Here is an 18905-nt window from a genome sequence, read left to right as displayed (position 1 = left end):
TGCTGTGTGAGATGGGTGAGAGGAGGAAGGCAGGAGGGAGTTCCAGGTGCAGCTGTGCCAGCACAGCCCAGGGAGCTGGCAGGGGCAGGACTGAGGTGCTGCCAGAGGGCGCCCTGCAGGGATGGCAGTGGCACTGCTGGGATAATGCACTTTGCTCACCCATATTCCTGATTTTGTGTTTGCCAGTCCACACATTATACACACAGGGTATTGCTCATGCACTTAAATACCCACATTAATGACTTTCCTCCCTGTACCTGTGTCCCCAAGGACCAGAGACTTTCCTAAAAGTCTCCCATGGAGCTGTTGTCCTCACTTGACATTAGCATGGTATTTCAAGTTGAATTAATGTGAAGTTTTAGATTTGGCCTTGACGAGCTGCACTTCTCAACAGGCCAACTTTGATTTCTTTAATCAAAATGTGATGTGTGGAGCATCCAGGACATTGTGTATGTGCAGAGTAAAGCTCTTTGCCACGAAGGAATTTCCAAACACAGAACTCCTCGTGCTGCTTAATTGTCCCTGGATCTGGCTGGGCTGAGGAACCTAATGAAAAGCAGATGGAAGTTCCTGCCCTGGGTTTCTATTATTATTTATAATTAGAGGGTTTGATGTGCACAAGGGATGGGGACAGCATTTTAATGGAGCCATAAAATATTGCAGTGGTCTTTAATGCAGGGCAGTGACTGCAGATCCATGGAGATGAAACACAGGGAAGGGCAGAGGAGGGTTGGGTTTGAGGGCAAACTCTGCTTTTGGAAACAACATTTTCATGGGCTGTGGCAGGATGGGCTTTGTACCAGCAGCAATGGCGCCAGGGCCTGGGGTGAGTGATGGAAAATGGGAAAATATAGGAAAAACAGAAAAACCATACAGAGAACTGGCTTTGTATTCTGTTCTGAACAGAGTCATGTGAAAGGACACCAGTTTTGCCCCAAGTCACCTCTCAAATATATTTGACAATAAAGTTTGGAGTCAGGAGAGGAAAGGTACCTGTTGAGAGGCATTTTCCCTCCAGTTTTGAACTAAGCCTGTGCCCTCTTTTTTTCATCTTCAGTCCTGTAGGAAAATGCTTTTTTTTCCCCCCAACTGGGATGCAAATGCTTTCCTGACTGTTTCTATTTATGTAAAAAAACCTGTGAAGATCTAGGAAGGTTCTGTGAGCTCATCAAATCCCACATTTCTTGAGCACTTTCCTTTTTCCCTAAATTCTCCCAGTATTCTTAATGGGATTCAATACACTAATGATAATTTTTTAGCCTAAAATATTCTATTGGTTTGATATCTGCTATTTCATAGTTAATATTATCAATTTAGCTGAATTTCAGTGCCACAATAAATGGAATCAGCTTATATTCATGAGCATTTTTAGAGATCCAGGATAAAGGCTGCATTTGAATTTCAGATCTTCGGGGAGAAGTGAATCTTTTAAATATTCAGTGCTGCTCAGAAGGAAAAGTGTGAATAGCTGCTCTGGATTTTCCTTCTAAGTGAACGTTTGTGAAGTGCCTGAACTTTGTGTTGACTCTTCTCATGCCCCTCTGTCCATCTCTTTTTTTGGAACAGTGTGTTTGTGTCCATGTGTGCTGGTGCTGTCCCACTCCTCAGTCACAGTCAGTGTCTCAGCTCTCTCTTTCAGTCCCTTTCTTCCTCACAATTCTGGATATTCCTAGTTTAGCAGTATTTTAACCCAAATCTCACACCTTACCTCATTCCTGCAGTTTGTTTTTGTCTTTTCCTAACAAGCAGCATCTTCCTGTGACCCAACTTCGCTGCAGTGGCCTTGGCAGGGTCACTCTGGGGAAGGTTTTAGACTTGCTCTTTGCTGGGGAGCAGCTGCTTTTAGTGGGGAAACACAGAATTAAGAAAAGAGGGACAATTAGAGCTGAAGAGAACAAATGGGGGTAAGAAGGTAATATTTCACTTTTTTTTCCTCCCCCCAGAATTAGCATTTTTAAAGCCTCAGGGGTCATTTTTACAAATAATGTAAAACCCAGCAGCTCTGCCCAACTTTATGGAGGAATTTTCAACTTGCTGTCTCATCCATTGAATTTATGTTTGAGAGGTAAAGGTGCTCTTATGGGACACAGCATTAAAAGGTCCCCTGTCAGTATTACAGGCTGTTGTGAATGACTAATTTTCTTTTTAAAACATCAATAACAGATTGATCTGCACACCCAATGCAAATAATCCACTGAATTTTTGGAGGATTGAAATTTAGCTCTGGATCAGGCAACAGGCTCTGCCCCAACCTCCTGCAGGCTCTGGTCAATGCAGGAGAAATTAATTTTAACTGCAAAAATGCAAATTGAGACACATTCACTGAGCTGTTGTAATCACAACAAGGCCATGTCTGGTTTGAAACAGGCTCATTTCTAATCCCTGGATAAAAGAGATTGTGGTCAATATTTATTTTAATAGAAATCAGAAAGGAGAAAATGCAAATAGAGCTTAAATTCTGCAGATGCCCAGGCTGAGCAGCCATTTGACACTGATAAGAGCATCATGTCTTAATTAGTGCTTTTATAAAGAAAACAGGGGAAGTGAAAGTGTACATAATTAGTACCAGTCTTGTTAATCTGAAGTAAACAAAGGAGTTGTTAGGTGTTCATGCCACTGTCTGGTTAAAGCTGAATGAAATGGAAAAGCGCTGAGCCAAGGCAGGTCTGCATTTGCAGGGGGAGGCAGAGAGGGGATGAGCACCCAGAGCTGCCCTGCTGGAGCTGCTGCTGAGGCAGGAGCTGCTTCCAGCCCTGCCAGGCCTCAGGACCGAAATCCTGCAGGGAATCCTGGTCCCTTGGGCACGGGGAGAGTGGAGACTGCCTCCAGGAGAGTCCCTGTCCATGTCTGCGAGGGGCTGCAGCATCTCCCCAGCTCTGAGAGCCACCAGCACCCAGCCAGCAGCTCCAGCTGCTCCAGCAGCTCCAGCAGCTCTAGTAGGTTCCAGCAGCTCCAGGAGCTCCAGCAGGTTCCAGCAGCTCCAGCAGGTTCCAGCAGGTTCCAGCTCCTCCAGCAGTTCCAGCAGCCCCAGCAGGTTCCAGGAGCTCCAGCAGCTCCAGCAGGTTCCAGCAGCTCCAGCAGTTCCAGCTGCTCCAGGAGCTCCAGCAGGTCTGTGCCTGCTCTTGGGCTGGAGGAGTCCCAGCAGTGCCACGTTCACCTCCCTGTCCCCAAGTGCCACCTCCCTTGGCCCAGCTCTGCCCCAGCCCCACACTTCTCCTTCCCTCCAGAACACGAGTGTGGGGCTGGGGCAGAGCTGGGCCTGCCTCCTCTGCAGTGCAGGATTTTCAGGAGCAGCACAGCAGCAAAACACAGCTCTGAGACAATTATTCTGCTTTTTTGCACAGGATTAAGAGTAGGAACAGCTTCTGCTTTAGTACCAGGAGAGAAGAAGGAAAATTCAGTATATAACAAAATTGAGTATATAACAAAATTCAGTATATAACAAACCATGTGCTGTTTGGCAGGACTGGGATGGGCCTTGTGCTGAAAGGTCAAACATGCAAAATGTTGGGGTGTTTTCTGAGCTGGGACATAGGGTGGGAATTCCTGGATCCTCTGAATTTCCCAGGTGTTTAGCACCAAACAACTTGAAGGATTGGCTGTGTTGTATTGTGCTGTTGATAGCTCAGCTGAGCTGTGTGTGAAATGAGCCCGTTTTCAGTGCAAGCATATTTTAACCAGCTGCTTTTTGTTTTGCTTTTCTTCTTTTTTTTTTATTTCTCCCTTCCCAGTCTCCCCTGCCCATGGAGCCCGTCCAGCGTCCTGGAGCTACTTCCCCCCTTGTATGGCTTCATTTATTCCTTTGTCTTTCTTTCTTTCTTGCCTTGTTTCTCTGCCTCCTTTTTCTTTCCTTCTTCTTCTGTACATGCAGGTCAGTAGCACTGATGCCCTGAAGGATATTTAGGGGAAACCAAATCTTTGTTCTAAGGTGCTTTTTTAAAAGATATTTGGACATAAAATAATACAGCAGGGAAAGAACAAAGCTGGTTATAGCTCTTTTCTGGGGGTGATAGAATCATTTTGAATCCATAAAAAGATTGAAAATATTAAAAAGAAAGAAATTAGGTGTCACACAACCAAGTATGAATGTCAGTGTGAAAGAAACAGAAGATAAAAATGGATGATGGGGAGGAATTAAACACAGTTATTGAAGTTTGTTAGAACATGGCAACCTTCAGAAGCCAATTTTATTTTTTTTAAATGAGGGAATGGTGTTTGTGCTTAACATCTGACAATGCCCAAAGTGAACTAATATGTGGCTTGTTTATTCATAGTCCTGCTTCACGTTGCTGTGGTCTTTTTTAGATCCTGCTAGTGCTGGTCTGAATGTCACAGCAATAACCTGGTGTCAGTCAAACCTGGGATTGGTCATGTGGATTTGTCATTTTTACAGCAAATGCCTCACTTGCACAAATCAGCTCCCCCTGGGATGTTGTTTGGATTCCCTAAGTCAGTCTGAAAACTCGATGTGCAAATACTGTAAAGAGACAATTATAAAATATAGAATATTGATGGAAATGTGCACAGATCCATCCTTTGCCCAGCCACCACTGCCAGCCTGTGCTGCTGTCCCTGGAGAGGGGGAGCAGGCAGGGCTCCCATTCCCAGGGCTCCTCCAGCACAGGGAAACCTGGGCCTGCTGGGGAGGGTTGGTTCCCTGAGCACCTTCCCGAGCACTTCCACACCTCCAGACCCTGCAGGCACAAGGAATGTCCAGAGGGGAGAGCAGGGGCTGTGTATTGACAAATACTGACATATTTGGGATATGCCACTGAGAGTGAGGTGAGGCTTCTTCCACTGCCCATGTCCAAACCCACTGGAGCCAGGGAATACTGAAACTGGGATGGAGGCTTTAGGAATGAGGGCAGAATTTATTGCTGTGACTGGCCACGTCCACTGATAAATAATCTGACAGAAAATGTGGGAGGAATCAGAATAGTGAATCTTGTGAGATCCAGGGAGTTCCCTTTGGGCACACAAATATGGAGAAAAGATTTTTCGTTATGTTTTTCCATTTGTACAGTCAAGTTCCTTGGATCCCCGAGCCCTTCAGAGATGCAATTGCTGCCAAGGATCAGCAGCAGTTAAATTCAGATAACACAGGGAGGCTTTAGCCTGTCTGTTTTTTCAGGCAGACTTTTTATTAGGTTTTTAACCCAAAAAAAAAAGGAATGGCCACATTTCTGGTTATTTAATGCCAGTGGTCAGTGTTGAGTCCCCCTCCTCTCTCAGCTGTGAGAAGGAAGCTTCTGACAACAGAGCAGCTCTAATATTTCTGCTCAAAGCTATGAGGCTCATAGTGGTTCTGCTTGTTTTTCCTGTGAAATTAATTCCTTGTGACAGCCCTGTCCCTCTGTGAGTCACAGAATTGCCACAGAATGACAAACTTGGCTGTGGCTGCTCTGAGAGCACACTGCAGAGCTGGGGAACCACATCCTCCCCTGGATGAGCACTCCTGGGCTCTGGGGCTGTTTTATATTAATTATTTCTGTGTGCCACAGAGCATGGCTTCCACTACCAGGAATTTAGAGATATTTGTGGTTTTTAGGTATGGGGGATTTGAGGTGCTGTTCAGGTTTTGCTGGGGCAAGGGGGAAGTTCCTTTCTGGGCTCATTTAGGCACTGAAATTCTTTCTTGGGCTCAGATAAAGGAGCTGAGCTCTGGACAGGGAGGCAGGGGCTGGAGAGGGTTTTGTAACTGGGACAAAGTGCCCCTGACCACAAGCCCAAAATCTTCTGTCTCCCAGCCACAGCAAAGGCTGTTCCTCTGCAAGCTGTGCTGTGCTAAAAATCACTGATTTCTCCTCCAGCTTTTGCCAACATAAACTGACATATATTTTATATAATTTTTAGTACTTTTTTAACAGTGAAAACTCTGCTTAGGGTGGTCTGTGCACAGCATCTCAGAATCCCAGGCTGGTATGGGTTGGAAGGGAGCCTAAAGATCATCTGGTTCCACCTGCTGCCTTGGGCAGGGACTGGAATTGGAACTGGCCTGCACACACTGTGCTCAGTGCTGAGCCAGCTCCAAGCCCACTTGTTCAGGCCCCAGCAGCACCCACTCCATCCCCTGCTCAGTTTTCCAGGGGTTTGGGTGTTCACTCAGCTTAGTTCAGCTCTGCCCATGGTTTTTGCTGTTCACTCTGTGAGCTCAGTGGATCAGCTCCCTCACACTGTCTGCTCCTGCTGGCACACAGACATTGATGGGCAGGAACAATTCAGGCCTAGAACAGCCCAGAGCAGCTCAGCTCTGCGTGCCCAGCACTGAACTCTGGATTTCTCCAGCTCTGTCTCTCTAATTGCTGTCTCTCCACGCTGAATTGTTGGTCTCCTGCAGTCCCCTCTAGGAGATTTTTAACCTTTGTCCTCTCTCCTGCCTTCTGTCTGTCCCTGTGCCCCCTGCCCTGATTATCAGATTTGGAGATGGATAGTGTAAAGCCAGGCTCTGCATTTGTTACCGAGGCTCTGAACCAGTCCCACCTGAGCTCAGGTAGAGCCTGTTCTGTGCCATCCTGTCTGTCCTAACCACCTCTAACCCTGTGTGTGGTAGCAATAACCACTCACTAACCCCTAGGCTTGCTGGCACAACCTAGCTGTAGTGTAATAAGTAGTGAAATAGAGATTTATTCATTTCTTTTTTATATTAAAAACTGTTGGGTAGAAAAGCCAGTGCCTGGTTCTGAGAACCACCTTCTGAGGGGCAGATTGTCTGCATGTGACCTCCAGACCCAGTGAGTGAATCCAGATCTTAAGGTGCTGCTCAGCACACCTGGGCCTTGCCTTGTGCACACTCTGCGGTATCAGCAGCTATGTGGGTGTTAATCTGTGTATCAGAAATCAGCTTCTTCTCTCCCCCAGCTGCTGCATTTCTAAATATAAAGTGTTCTTCTTTTCCCAGGCTTTCAATTGTGCCTCACTATCCAAAGAGTCTGCCAAACCCTCTGTGACCATGGTCTGGAGGGAAGACCTTGCTTGAATAAGAGAGGGAAGAAATGTGGTTAAATATATGGTTTTATGGCAATGGAAACAACCCTCCTGTGTGCCCAGTGCACTGTGAGAGCAGAAAACAACTGTGTTGTGTTGTCATTGCCATGACAACATGGCTGTCTCTTGGCAGAACTGGCACTAGGTGAAATGAAAGTGTTCCAGTGGAACTGAGGAGCTGAGATGTGTCCCTGGTACATTTTATGTAATTAAACATTTGATCCTCAGTTATTGAAAGGTATTTGACAACAGACATACCCATTTATTTGCTTGTTGTGTTAAATCATACCTGGACTTCTGTTTCCCTGGATCTCAGAAGTGCTTGGAAACAGACTGCAGGTGGGATTGTAGGAGAGCAGGGCAGCAACGTGTGGGAGCTTCATTTCCAGGCAGGGCTTGGCACCAAGGCAAATGGCAGAGTTCTTGCCCAGGCTTCAGACAGCATTGTCCCCTGTGTCCCTCTGTTTCACCCAGTCCCTTGGGAGTGGGGTTGAACTGTGCCTTCCTAGAGGTCATCCCAGGGTGAACAGGTTATTATTGGATAATTGATATCAAAGCAATGCTGAGAAATACAGCCAGTCAAAGCTCATTTCAGTCCTGCTATCCACAAAACCATGGAATCACAGAATCCCCTGAGCTGGACTCAGTAGGATCATCCAGTTCCACTCCTGGCCCTGCACAGACACCCCAGCAATCCCAGCTTGCGCCTGGGAGCATTCTGCAAACACTCCTGGAGCTCTGGCAGCCTCGGGGCTGTGACCATTCTGGGCACCTTCTGGAACCTTTCCTGATACCCAACAGCACTGGCAGAACATTTTGGTTTATGAAGGAGCCAGTGCTGGTGCAATTCAGTGATTGAAGTGCTTGGTAAGTGCCAGGCCTCTCTTCTAATTGTATTTGAACTGATTGCAATTCTTCTTGTGGTTTAGGTGTGAAGCTCTGCTTCTGCTGCAGTCCTTGTCTGGATGCCCATTGTTCCTTCTCCAGTCATCAGAGGAGGATTTATTTTTAAACTAGGATTTAGGGATTTATTTCACTTCCATCAGATGTGCTGAAAGCTTGCTTTAAAAAAATATTATTTTGCTGGTAGTGTGGATCTTGGATACATTAGGAATGTCAACCTTCACCTTCAATAATTGTGTTGTTTTGCTGGATTTCAGTGCAGTGAGCTCTGGAAAGTGCTTATTTACCCTGAATTGCTCCAGTAATTACCTGGTTTCAGGAGAAGGGGATTTATTGCAGGGTCTGCTCTGGACTAGAAGACTGTTTAGTCCTTTTAGGTCTGTACTGCAGATCAGAACTGCAGCAGCATTTTCCTGAGCTTTTAATTTCATTTCTCTTTCTCTTTGCCATCCTTCCCTTGTTTTAAGTGATTCGTCTTTTGTTCCTTCCCATTTTTTGGCAGAAAGGGATGAGAGCTGTGGGCTGATCTGTGGAAGTGCTGCTAAATACAGGATTCATCTGGTCCTCTATGAAATTTTGCACCATAAAATCTGAGATCCTGCTGGAAAAGTAGGAGTTGGAGAGAACAGCTTCCTGAGCCTGTGTGCTGGGAGCAGACGTGGCAAAAATTCAGTGTTCCCTGGGCAGGCAGGAATTGGATGCAGGAGTATCCCAAAGGCAGCAGCAGCAGCTCAGCCCTGCCTGGCATGAGGAGCTGCTCACAGCCCTCTCTGGGGGACTGGGTTTGGAGAAAGTCCAGCCAGGCAGCAGCCCTGTGTGGTTCTGCTGTTCCAGCAGTGGTTTGGGAGAAGGAACCAGCAGGGCTCTGGATCTGGGGCTGCTGCTGCACTCTCCCTTTCCCCACAGGGCCCAGGATGCTCTTGGCTTTCTCAGTTGTGGGCTGAAACTGTCAATGATCTTCTAACCATCCCATTTCCCTTTTGCAAGAGGCCAGGGCTTGGGTGTTCCTCCAGACCTGCATGGAAATCCACCTGAGGGTTCTCCACAGTGTCCCATGGTAGGAGTTGCAGGCACACAGGATGGCAGGGGATTGCACTTTGGGGAGTACTTCACCAAACTGGGACAGGTGGTGGATTTACAAGGAGCAGGCTTTAGATATTCAAATATTCTTTCTACACCCCCTGCCTATGGGGACATGTTTTTATTTGTAACTTGCTTTTGCCTTTTGCCTTCAGTGGCAAATCTGAAACACTTTTCCTAAACAAAATCTCTAAACCTTGGCTAACTCCTAAGTGAGAGATGAGCAGGAATTGTACTTCACAAAGTTCCTAAGGATGCAGAGCATTAGGGAGTTCATGTATTTCTCCTTTCTGCATAATTCTTTAATCCTTTAACAGTGCAGATGTTTCTGACAATGGCAGTGAGAGCCAGGAGTGCATTTTGGCAGTGCTTCAGGAGCACCCCTGGCTGTTTCTTGCCCCCACATTGAGGAGTTTTAGGTGATTTTCATGCAGTATTTGCAGTGAGAACAAATCCATGTTTCTGTGACATTTCCTGGGTGCTATGGAAACTGTCTGGGTGGTTCTCAGCAAGTTCTGAGTGAGCTGGTTGACATTTTCTTCAAGAGGCTTGGATTTGAAAGGCTGGAGTAGAAGAGCAGGATTTGGGGATGAGTGTTCTGTCTGGAGGGCACAGGGGAAGCTGGGGCAGGGCAGGAGATCCATCCTTTGGAGACAAGCTGCACTGAAACAAAAGGGACCCTCAGGCTCAGGGACCCAGGAGCAGGAGGAAGGTACCGTTTGGTCCTGCTGCTTCACTCATACCTTCTTTTCTTTTTTAGCTGAACTCAAAGAGTTTTCTAATCTATAAAAGCCTTTCTGGAGCCCTCCCAGCCCCGAGGGAGTGGATCCTGTGTCCCCTCAGAAAGTGCCATGAGTGCAGAGCCAGTGCTCCCAGGACAGCTGTGGACACCAGTGTTGTCCTGTGGGACCACCAGGTGCAGGCTGAGCCTGGGGATGCTCCAGGGACCTTCTGCCTTCTCTGAACAATCCCACCTGAGGCAAAGGTGGAGGCGTCAGTGAACGAGCCTCTGTGTCCAGCCCCCAAATTTGCATTCAGGTTTTTTCCCTGGCATAGCTGAGTCTCCTGGAAGTAGGGAAAATATCTCACACAGAGCTGGCACAAAAAACCCCATCCCTGCCCACCCCAACCCCCTGCCAGGGTCCAGGCTCCTGGCCTAGGAGCCCTTTAGCAGCTTGGAGGAGCAAGGAGAACAGCAGAGCTCTGCCAATTGAGGAACATCTTCTGCTCCATGCCAGCATATCCTACATCCCCACTGGGAGGCACTACTGGTGTGATTACAGTGCTGGAAATCAGCCTCCAGGCACAGGGAAATGCCTGGAACACAGGTAGAGGGAAGAGCCAGATTCATTCCTGTGTTCCCTATCAGGCAGTTTGTCCTTGAGTGTGGTCACTGAGGCTTTGGAAAGAAGCTGAGCCCATAAACAGCAGCTTCAGGCATCTCACACTTTGACAGATAATTTTGTGGTGAGCCTTGACCATGTTTCCTGGGGAATTTTAATGGGAAAAGGAAAGGAACAAGCATGGTGTGTGAATCTGTGCACATCAGTTGATGAATAATGACATTCATCTGTGTTCTGTGCAGGTAAGAAAGATCTGTGTGGATGTTTGTTATGAAAACATTCCTGGTGTTTGAGAGGCTGGATCCCCCAGAATAGGCTGAGTAGTGTGAAGCAGAGCAGTGAAACTTGGCCGAGTGCAGGGTGTTGGAGGCACCAATGTGCTTTAATAAGGCCACTTCCCTTTTCACTTGTTCTGTGCTGCTTTCTCACTCTGCCTGCTCTCCACTTCCTCAGGTTGGGGGGGGCTGTTATTTTTAAACAAGTTGGTTTTTTCCTTTCTCACAAGCTCTGTCAAAATGGGACTTAACTGTAGTCATAGTTGGCTTAGCAAAACTCTGCAGTTATGCTAAAAGCTCTGAAATAATGTCAAGAGGCAGTTTTTTCTGCTCTGCTTTTCCTCTTCTTTTCTCCTGAATAATTCTGTAAATTAGTGTGGGAGCCAGACTGTGGCATGAAAATACTTCAGGCAGTTTTAACCATAAACGATGGCACAAAGCTCTGATCTCCTCCTGGCCTATGGATCTATCAAGGGTCCTGCCAGTGCACAGCTCAACTCTGCCATTAAAACTGGTCCTAGGAAGTCACAAAGGCTGAGCAGCTGCACCACCACCCCTCTGTGCACAAAGACTTCATAAATGGGGTAGTTGGAATATTTTTGTTGCAAGGCATGGCAGACCATGGCTCCATCCACCAAAGCCTCGCTCACCACATGGTACCACTGTGCCCAGAGCAGCTGTGGCTCTCTGGGAGTGCCCAAGGCCAGGCTGGACAGGGCTTGGAGCACCCTGGGACAGTGAAAGATGTCCCTGCCATGGCAGAGATGGGACTGAATGAGCTTTAGGGTCCCTTCCAACCCATTCTGGGATTTGATGATTCCATACTCTGTGACATGAGATACCTGCATGTCAGACCTGCTTGCTGACAGCTCTGAATCAAATCTAATAATTTTAAGGCATTCCATATCATGGTGTGCTGTTCTATTGTTTTTTTTAACTCCCCACTATGCTTTCATCTATAATTTCTCAGCAACACCCCTTATTTTTAAAGGGGCTTTTGTTTATTTGTGGGGAGTGAGTGTGTATGTATGTATGTGTGTGTGTGTGTTGGGAGCAGCTGACTGCAGGACAAATCCAGCTGAGGATGGAGCAGCATTGGAAGGTCCTGACTGACTCCTAATGATGGCTTGAACCTCCTTCAGTAGTTACATTTGCGAAAGCAGAAAGCAGAAGAAGCTACAAGCTGCACTAATAACATTCTCTGGGTTGCTTTGCCTTCCCAGTTCTTCTGTCTGAAATAACTTTTGGAGCATAGGGTGAATTTCAGGATTCAGTTTGTGACAGGCACACGGATAGACCCTTTCTTCTGTGGTTTCAAGTGCTTGGGCTTCTTAGCTGGGTTTAAAAGATACTCATTATCTGCTTCCTGTGCTCCATGGCAAGCAGACAAACTCCTCAGGAGTGGGGAATGCATCTCTTTCACTTGCTTAATTTAAAAAAAAATTGCTTAAAATTGTCTGGCAAAAAAAATTAGAACAGAAAATGAGACTCATGTGATTATTTTATTATTTTCAATCAAACATTCAGAAACAGCAAAAGACATTGCAGTGCTGTTCAGTGGATTGGAGAGCAGAGACCCCTGTGCAGGTGCAGAAGGTCCCAGGTGCAGAGGAGTCACATCTTGGTCACTCAGGTTTCATTCCTAAAACAAAGGCAGTTCCTAAGAAGGATTAAAGATTTTCCTTTACAGGAAACAAAGTGCAGATGGGGGAAAGGTGTGTCATTGTTCTGCAGGTAGTAAAATACCTCCTCAGAGCAGTAATTTGAAAGGTAAAACCCAAGCCTGAAGCTGAGGCAGCTCTGTGTTATTGAGATTGCAGCTGTTACATTCCTGCTCTGATTAGCAAAAACAGGATTGGGCAACTCCTGGCCTTAGTTTGAAACTGGGCACCAGCAAAGTGTGTGAATGGGGGGGGTCACAAGCTTTGAAGGAGTCTTCCTAGCCAAGCCTGGCCTATAGTAAAAAGAAAAAAAATTACATGGGGAGCATGCAACACATCCTGGCAGCTTTGGGCAGCTCAGCATTACTGCTCTGAAGTCCTGGATGCTGCTTGGAATTTTTTGTGCATTTTGCATGTTAATTTGGAATAGCATTGCTTCTGCTGTATTCATCTGTGTTGGGATTTTCCCAGCTTTAATCAATGGGTTTGGTAGGAGGAATGTTCTCAAAATGGTGAGTTGGTACCAGGGAAAAGGGTTTGCACTTGGAATTTTTCAGAGAGAAGTGGATTTAGGAGTCGTGCTTGGCTGCTGAGGTAAACCTGGTGTGATAGTGTGCTCATTGTCCAGGCCAAACAAGTCCAGCAGTGAATACCAAGTGTACAGAGAAGCTGGAGAACAGGATCACTGGGAGATGTGAGTCAGCAAACGATTTTGAAAATAGCACAGAGGAGAAAGCGTGAGCACCTAAAGAAAGGAGTTTTCCCCTCCTGCTCATCAAGATATCTGCAGATAGAGAGGCAAATTCCTCCCTAATCTTTTTGACCCTGCGGTTGCTCACCTTTAGCTGGCAAGCCCACATTTTAAAGTGGGTGACAGCAATTACTGGGATTGATGAACTGGTGTTAATGGGTCTCAAGGTCAAACAGCACAATGACAGAACTAATCCCACAAACTGCACTGGCACTAGGAGAAAGCTTGGCTGAGGCTTCCTGCCCTCCTGGCTCCTGTTCCTGCTCCAGTGCTGGCTGAAGCTGGGCAGGGAAGGCAGTGCTGGAGTCAGGTCAAGTCCCAGGGTCTCTGTGCTGTGCCCTGGGCTGCAGCCTGGCTGCAACTGGGTCACTGGGAAATGATCCCATCATTTGGCTTTGCTTTCAAACAGCAGAACTCCCGGAGAGTTTTTAATTGGGTTTGTTTTCAGTGATCTGATCATTGATTCAGCTCAATGGCAGCTAGCCCCTCGGACTGGGAGGGGACAGTGCTCCTGTGATGACATTATCAGGGACACTGGTGTGAGGTGCGGCCCCTGGGCGGCGGGGCCCAGCCTGTGTCACATCTGCAAGCTGGGACGTGCTTCCCCCAGAGCACTCGGGCCTGCCCAGTGTGTCTCCCTTCCTCCTGCACATGCTGAGACACATCAGTGTGGCCTCGGGGATTTGCAGCAGGAGCAGGGACTGAGGGACAGGGATGGTGGCACCGATGTGCCCCTGAGCTCCACAGTCCTGGTGGGACTGGGCTGTGGCCCTCAGCGCAGTGTCCTCTGTAGCTTTTGTGGCATGAAGGAGCGAGGAAGGAGAAAGTGGATGAAGGTGAGTGCAGCTTTCCTGGCCCGTGTGTTTTCCTGGAGGTGCTCCCAGGCTGAGGGGATGGCGCCGGGCCCGTCCCCATGGTGGAGGCTCTGGAGCAGCCATTGGTTACCTCAGACCTTCGCAGAACCCTAGGATGGGTCACGCTGGAAAGGCCCTCAGCAGGGCCATCCCAGAGTACAGAGCACAGCATTGTGTCCATGGTTCTGGATTAACTCTAGGGAGGGACACTCCACACCCTCTCTGGACAATCTGTTCAGTGCTTGATGACTGCACAGGGAAATTTCCCCTCACGTTCAGCTGGAAACTGCCCGTTCCTCTTGTCCTGTTGCTGGGCACCAACGAGCACAGCCTGATTCATCTTCTCAGCACCCCTCTTCTAGATTTTTATACCTGGTGTTGTTTTACATGTATATTTTAGACCTTCCACAGACGAGCAGCTGTGTGCTGCTCCCCATCCCTCCCTGCCCACCCAGCGCCCTTTGCCCGGCCCCGGGAGGGGCGGCGGGAGGGACACGAGGGTCCCGCGGCGCTGCCGGCCCGGGGGCAGCGCCGGGGCGGCTGCGAGAGCCGGGGAGGGAGGGAGGGAGGAGGGAAGGAAGGAAGGAGGCACCTGCGGAGGAGGAGCCGGGGAGGGGCTTGGCAGAGCCGCAGAGGCTGCGAGCGGCCGGCGCATCCCGCGGATCCCGGCGGAGCCGAGCCAGCCCGGCGCGGAGCGGGCGCGGGGACCCGGCCGGGAGCAGGGCCAGGTGAGGCAGCGATAGCCCGGGTCACCCGGCTGGGCTCGGAGAGGGGGCCGAGGTGTCTGTGCCACTTGTTGCTTAGTAACTTGCCAGATCCTTAATGTTTGTGTGGGGATTGAGTGGCTTTGGATGAGGATTCTTCTTTGCCGGTGGTGATGGTGCCTCGGGAAAGAGGCTCTTGGTACATACTTTTCATTGGATATTGGGAAGAAATTCCTCCCTGTGAGGGTGGGCAGGCCTTGGCACAGAGTCCCCAGAGCAGCTGGGGCTGCCCCATGATCCCTGGCAGTGTCCAAGTCCAGGGGTTGGACGGGGCTGGGAGCAGCCTGGGACAGTGGAAGGTGTCCCTGCCATGGCAGGGGTGGCACTGGATGGGCTTTAAAGTCTCTTCAAAGCCAAACCATTCCATGATTTGATGGTACTGAACACCCCCTGGTTGGCCCAGGGGTGCTGGGCTGTGCTGGGGTGTCCTGCCCAGGACACTGTCTGGAGCAGAGCTGGTCCTGCAGGGGTGTGATGCTGTCGGGGTGCTCAGATGCCTCCCTGCCTGGGATCGTGTTTTCAGCCAGGTGAAAACATACCTGGTGTCAGTAATTTCTCTCTCATCCCCGGCTGCTGGTTACAGACCTGTGCTTCTGCAGTGGGAAAGGATCCTGGGGATCTATGCCCTTGGGCAGCTTCCCTGGCTTGGTGACCAAATACCGATTACATTTACATACTTACCCCTCTCCCCCTCCTTGTTAATTGTTTTACTTTTGTTTCCCTCTTACTAATCTCTGCCTTGAGGTTTCTGTTCCACTTTGCTCCACGCTGGGTCCGTAGTTGTAAATTGTTTTATTGGATTTGTTCTCGGGTCATGGGTGTGTAGCAGACCGGAGCTGTTAAAGGGAGCCTCTTTCATGTCCGGGATGATTTGTGTGAGGATTCCCACCCAGATCCCAGCAGAGAAGGAATGCCAGCATGCACACCCCCTCCACCCCAGCCCTGATCCTGGGGCTGCAGGGCTGGAGTTCAGTGCCTCCCTCTCAGATTTATACCTCCCTCCCAAAAAGGCAGCTGACAGAGGGGAATGTCTACAATTTAAATTTCAATAGATTTTTGCATATCACTTTATCCTTTTGTCTTCCCTCCCTTCCCAGACTGGCACATCCCTAAGCATTACTATTATTGATGCTGTTGGTCAGGAGAAAGGGGCTTCCTATTAAAACTGCCAGCCCATTGTTTGCTGGAGCCCTGCGGCACGGAATGCACACTCTGGAAAATAAAATTCCCAGGGAGAGATGTTACTGTGATCACAGGAGACACTTTGCAAGTAGCCATGGCTCGTCTGTTCATATTTGTTCAGAAAACCTCCTAAAAGCCAGAGCCCATTTTAAGGACTAAATGCCCTGCAGGATCTGATTATTTGTGACAGAGAAGACAGGAGGCCTTCCCTTTCCACTCTTCCCCGGCCTCCTTTGTTCTGGGTACCACACAGGCATGATAAAAGAGGCTCATTTGAAATCAAAGCCCTGCACTGGGAAGTGAAAGGAAAAGAATATAAAGCAGGCAAAACAATACATTGTCTGCATTCCTAAGTCTTGAAAAGCAGATTTAATTCACCTCAAATCCCCAAACTTTTAGGTCCAGTTTTCGCTTTCAGTGAAGTTTTTTACACTTCTTTAGCTGTGTAAGGAGGATGTATGTGAAAATGTAATTTTTATCCCCTTTTAGCTATTGTATCCTTCTTGTGCTGTATAAGGTGACTGTAACATGAATGAAAATTGTGGTCATGGTCTTCAGGATTCTTTTTGTTTCCACTCCAGGTGAGTGGAAACTTAACTTCCAAAGGCAGAATCATCTCAGGGGTTAAGGGTGAAAGAATGAACAGTTTAGGAAGTCAGGACTGTAAACAGGAGAGGAACCAGAGCAGTATGGATCTGGGGAGGGTAGGTCACTGCAGCTTGGAACTGGTCTGGGCTGCAAACACTTGCCCTCAGGGCAGTGAAATGAGAGAGGCAGCCTTGGGGAAGGGGCTGGGAGAGCAGCAGGGATGTTGCTGCCACACTGGGACAGTGTGTACCCAAGGCAAAGGCTGTGCCATGGGCATCAGGAGCAGCGAGGCAGTGTGCCCTGACCCGGGCCCCCTCCTGTTCCCAGAGGGATTGCTCATGCCCCTTCCCCATGAATCCAAAGGGTTTGTTCCTTCCCAAGGCCTTGCATAAGAGCAAACACCCTCTCACTGTGGGATCGGGCTCCATCTGCCAAACTCCTCATTACTGCACTTGTGTTGTTGTTGATTCCTGGCAGATCCTTTCCCACCGGCGCGGGCTGGGCGAGCGCGGTGCCGCCGTCACTGCCGCCATCCCGGCCCGGCTGTGCCGCACTCACACACTCGGGGTGGGATGGCCTGGGAAGGCTCCAGGCTGCCTGCCTGTGCCAGAGTGCTTGCTGTGATGCAGGGTCAGCCGGGCTTTCTGGCAGCTTTTTGGAAGATGTCCTGCAGAGCTGCTGCCAGTTGCAGGGATTGCGTGGGCGAGGCTCAGCCGAGCTGCAGTTCCACGGGGCTGTTGGGAGGTGTTTAATCAGGGAAGGAGCACAGCTGGGCTGTGAACCAGGCACAGCAAAGGCACTTTACCTTCAAGGAGTGCGAGTTTGGAACAGTCAGCTCTTGTCTTCTCTGAGGCCGTGGCTGCTGAAGCCAGGAGAAAAAATGTTTGGTTTAGATTGTCCTAAGGGAGGTTGAGGTTGTCCATTGGGCAGTTCAGCTGTATGGATAGGCAGCAGCTCCAGTCAGCTCCAGCAGGAAGTGTGTGGCATTGCCATCACTGTCTCTCTGTGGATCACATTCCTGTTGGTGATGACTGGTGAGTTGGAGAGGCTTCTGGCAGACATGGCCCTGTTCTGGTGTCCCCTAATGCCAAAGTGATATCTTGCTTCTTCAGTGTTTTTCCATTTCTCCCTGAGCTGCAAGTGTCTGCAGAGTTACCCAGCACAGGTTGCTGGTTGTTGGTGTTCATGACCTCACCCTTAATGCTGCTGCCCCAGCTGAGGTTCCAGAAATTCCTTTAACTAAAACCACCTTTCATGGGCCACACAGCACAACCTTTGGGGTCATTCTGAAATTGGGTTTCTTTTCAAACCTTGCAAATTGTGTATCAGAGATACCCTCAGGTAACAGTGTCACATCCTCTTCAGTGGGAATGTAGGGTTGCACATTTTCGTGTCAGATCTCAAACCTTTGGGTGTGGTGGGAGCTTGGGTATGTGAAGTCAAACAATCCTGACATGCCAGAGTGGATGTGGGTAGGAGGCTGACACCATCTCCCTGATGGGCAGATCTGGTATTCAGTCCTGCCTGTGATGGTTACCTGAGTCAGAGCAGCCTTTCTAAAGGATCCTCAGGCTCCAGGGTAGGCGACATAAGCAAAAGGACTGCATTAAGCTCTGCTAGAACAGAGATTTAGCTAGAATGAAAGAGAAAAAAGGTATTTCAAGTGTCTCTCTGGGTATTTTTTTCCTAGCTCCATGTTTCCCAATTTGCCCCCTTGTCTCCCAGTTTTGCTGCTGGCCCTGTGACCTCTCAGTGTCACCTGAGCTGCTGACCCCTCTGCCACGTGTGCTTAATCTCTATCAGTTTGTTTTCAGCTCCCACTCCTTTTGCAGATTGAGCCTCTAATAACTGGTTTCCTTTGCACTACAGCCCCATCCATCATTATTTCCTCCCCCAGTCACCTGTCCTAGCCTGTCCCTGCTGCATCATCCCTGAGACTCTGTTAGTCAGCACTGTTGGTTTTTTCCAAAATACTATTTAAACTTGTTGATAGAATTAATAGATTGACCTTTCCAGCCCTTGAACCTTTGAAACCTCTCTCATGTCTCCATTAGCCTTCAGCTGCATAAATAACTGATTTATATCTCCTGGCCATGTCCCACTGCCCTGGGGCAGGTGTGCTGTCCTTCAGGGATTCATTTGAAGATGTCCTGGGTCTGTTTGTTGAGGGGGTCAGGTATCATCTTAGTGCTGCCTTATGGTCTTAGATTCTGTGCAAAGATCAGTCATGTCTTAAGGCTGGAAATCACCACAGACTTCTTGGTATCAGACATATGTGATAGACTTTTGCATCAGACTGACCTCGTGGTTATCATTCCTAAGCCATTACAAAATTTAGCAGAAGAGCAGGGAAGGAGGTTTTGCTGTTGTGCATTAGCTCCTGTTCACGTCTGTGATTTCCCATGGCCATAAAGAAACTTCTCCAGGCAGTTCACACTGTGGATGATCCTCATGCATGTCACCACAGCCATGTGATTTCAGTTCAATGACAGCAGCCACCATGTTGGTACCTTCTGGATT

At 48.6% G+C, this 18905-nt stretch overlaps 1 protein-coding gene across 6 annotated transcripts in view; it reads left to right on the top strand.

Moving 5' to 3' along the window:
* Positions 1–18905, top strand: part of ARHGAP32 (Rho GTPase activating protein 32) — a 244107-nt gene that overhangs the window by 179491 nt on the left and 45711 nt on the right. Inside the window, exon 1 of one of the 6 annotated variants that reach the window (XM_064732159.1) lies at positions 14497–14579. The exons of the other annotated variants lie outside the window; for them this stretch is intronic. The gene's annotated coding sequence lies outside the window, so the exon portion shown is untranslated. Of the gene's footprint in view, positions 1–14496; positions 14580–18905 lie in introns of those variants that run through there. 6 annotated transcript variants of the gene reach the window in all.

This window comes from Zonotrichia leucophrys, chromosome 24, assembly GCF_028769735.1.
Source record: "Zonotrichia leucophrys gambelii isolate GWCS_2022_RI chromosome 24, RI_Zleu_2.0, whole genome shotgun sequence".
NCBI lineage: Eukaryota > Metazoa > Chordata > Aves > Passeriformes > Passerellidae > Zonotrichia > Zonotrichia leucophrys.
Note: the sequence above shows the minus strand (reverse complement) of the source record. Positions and strands in the feature narration are given on the sequence as shown.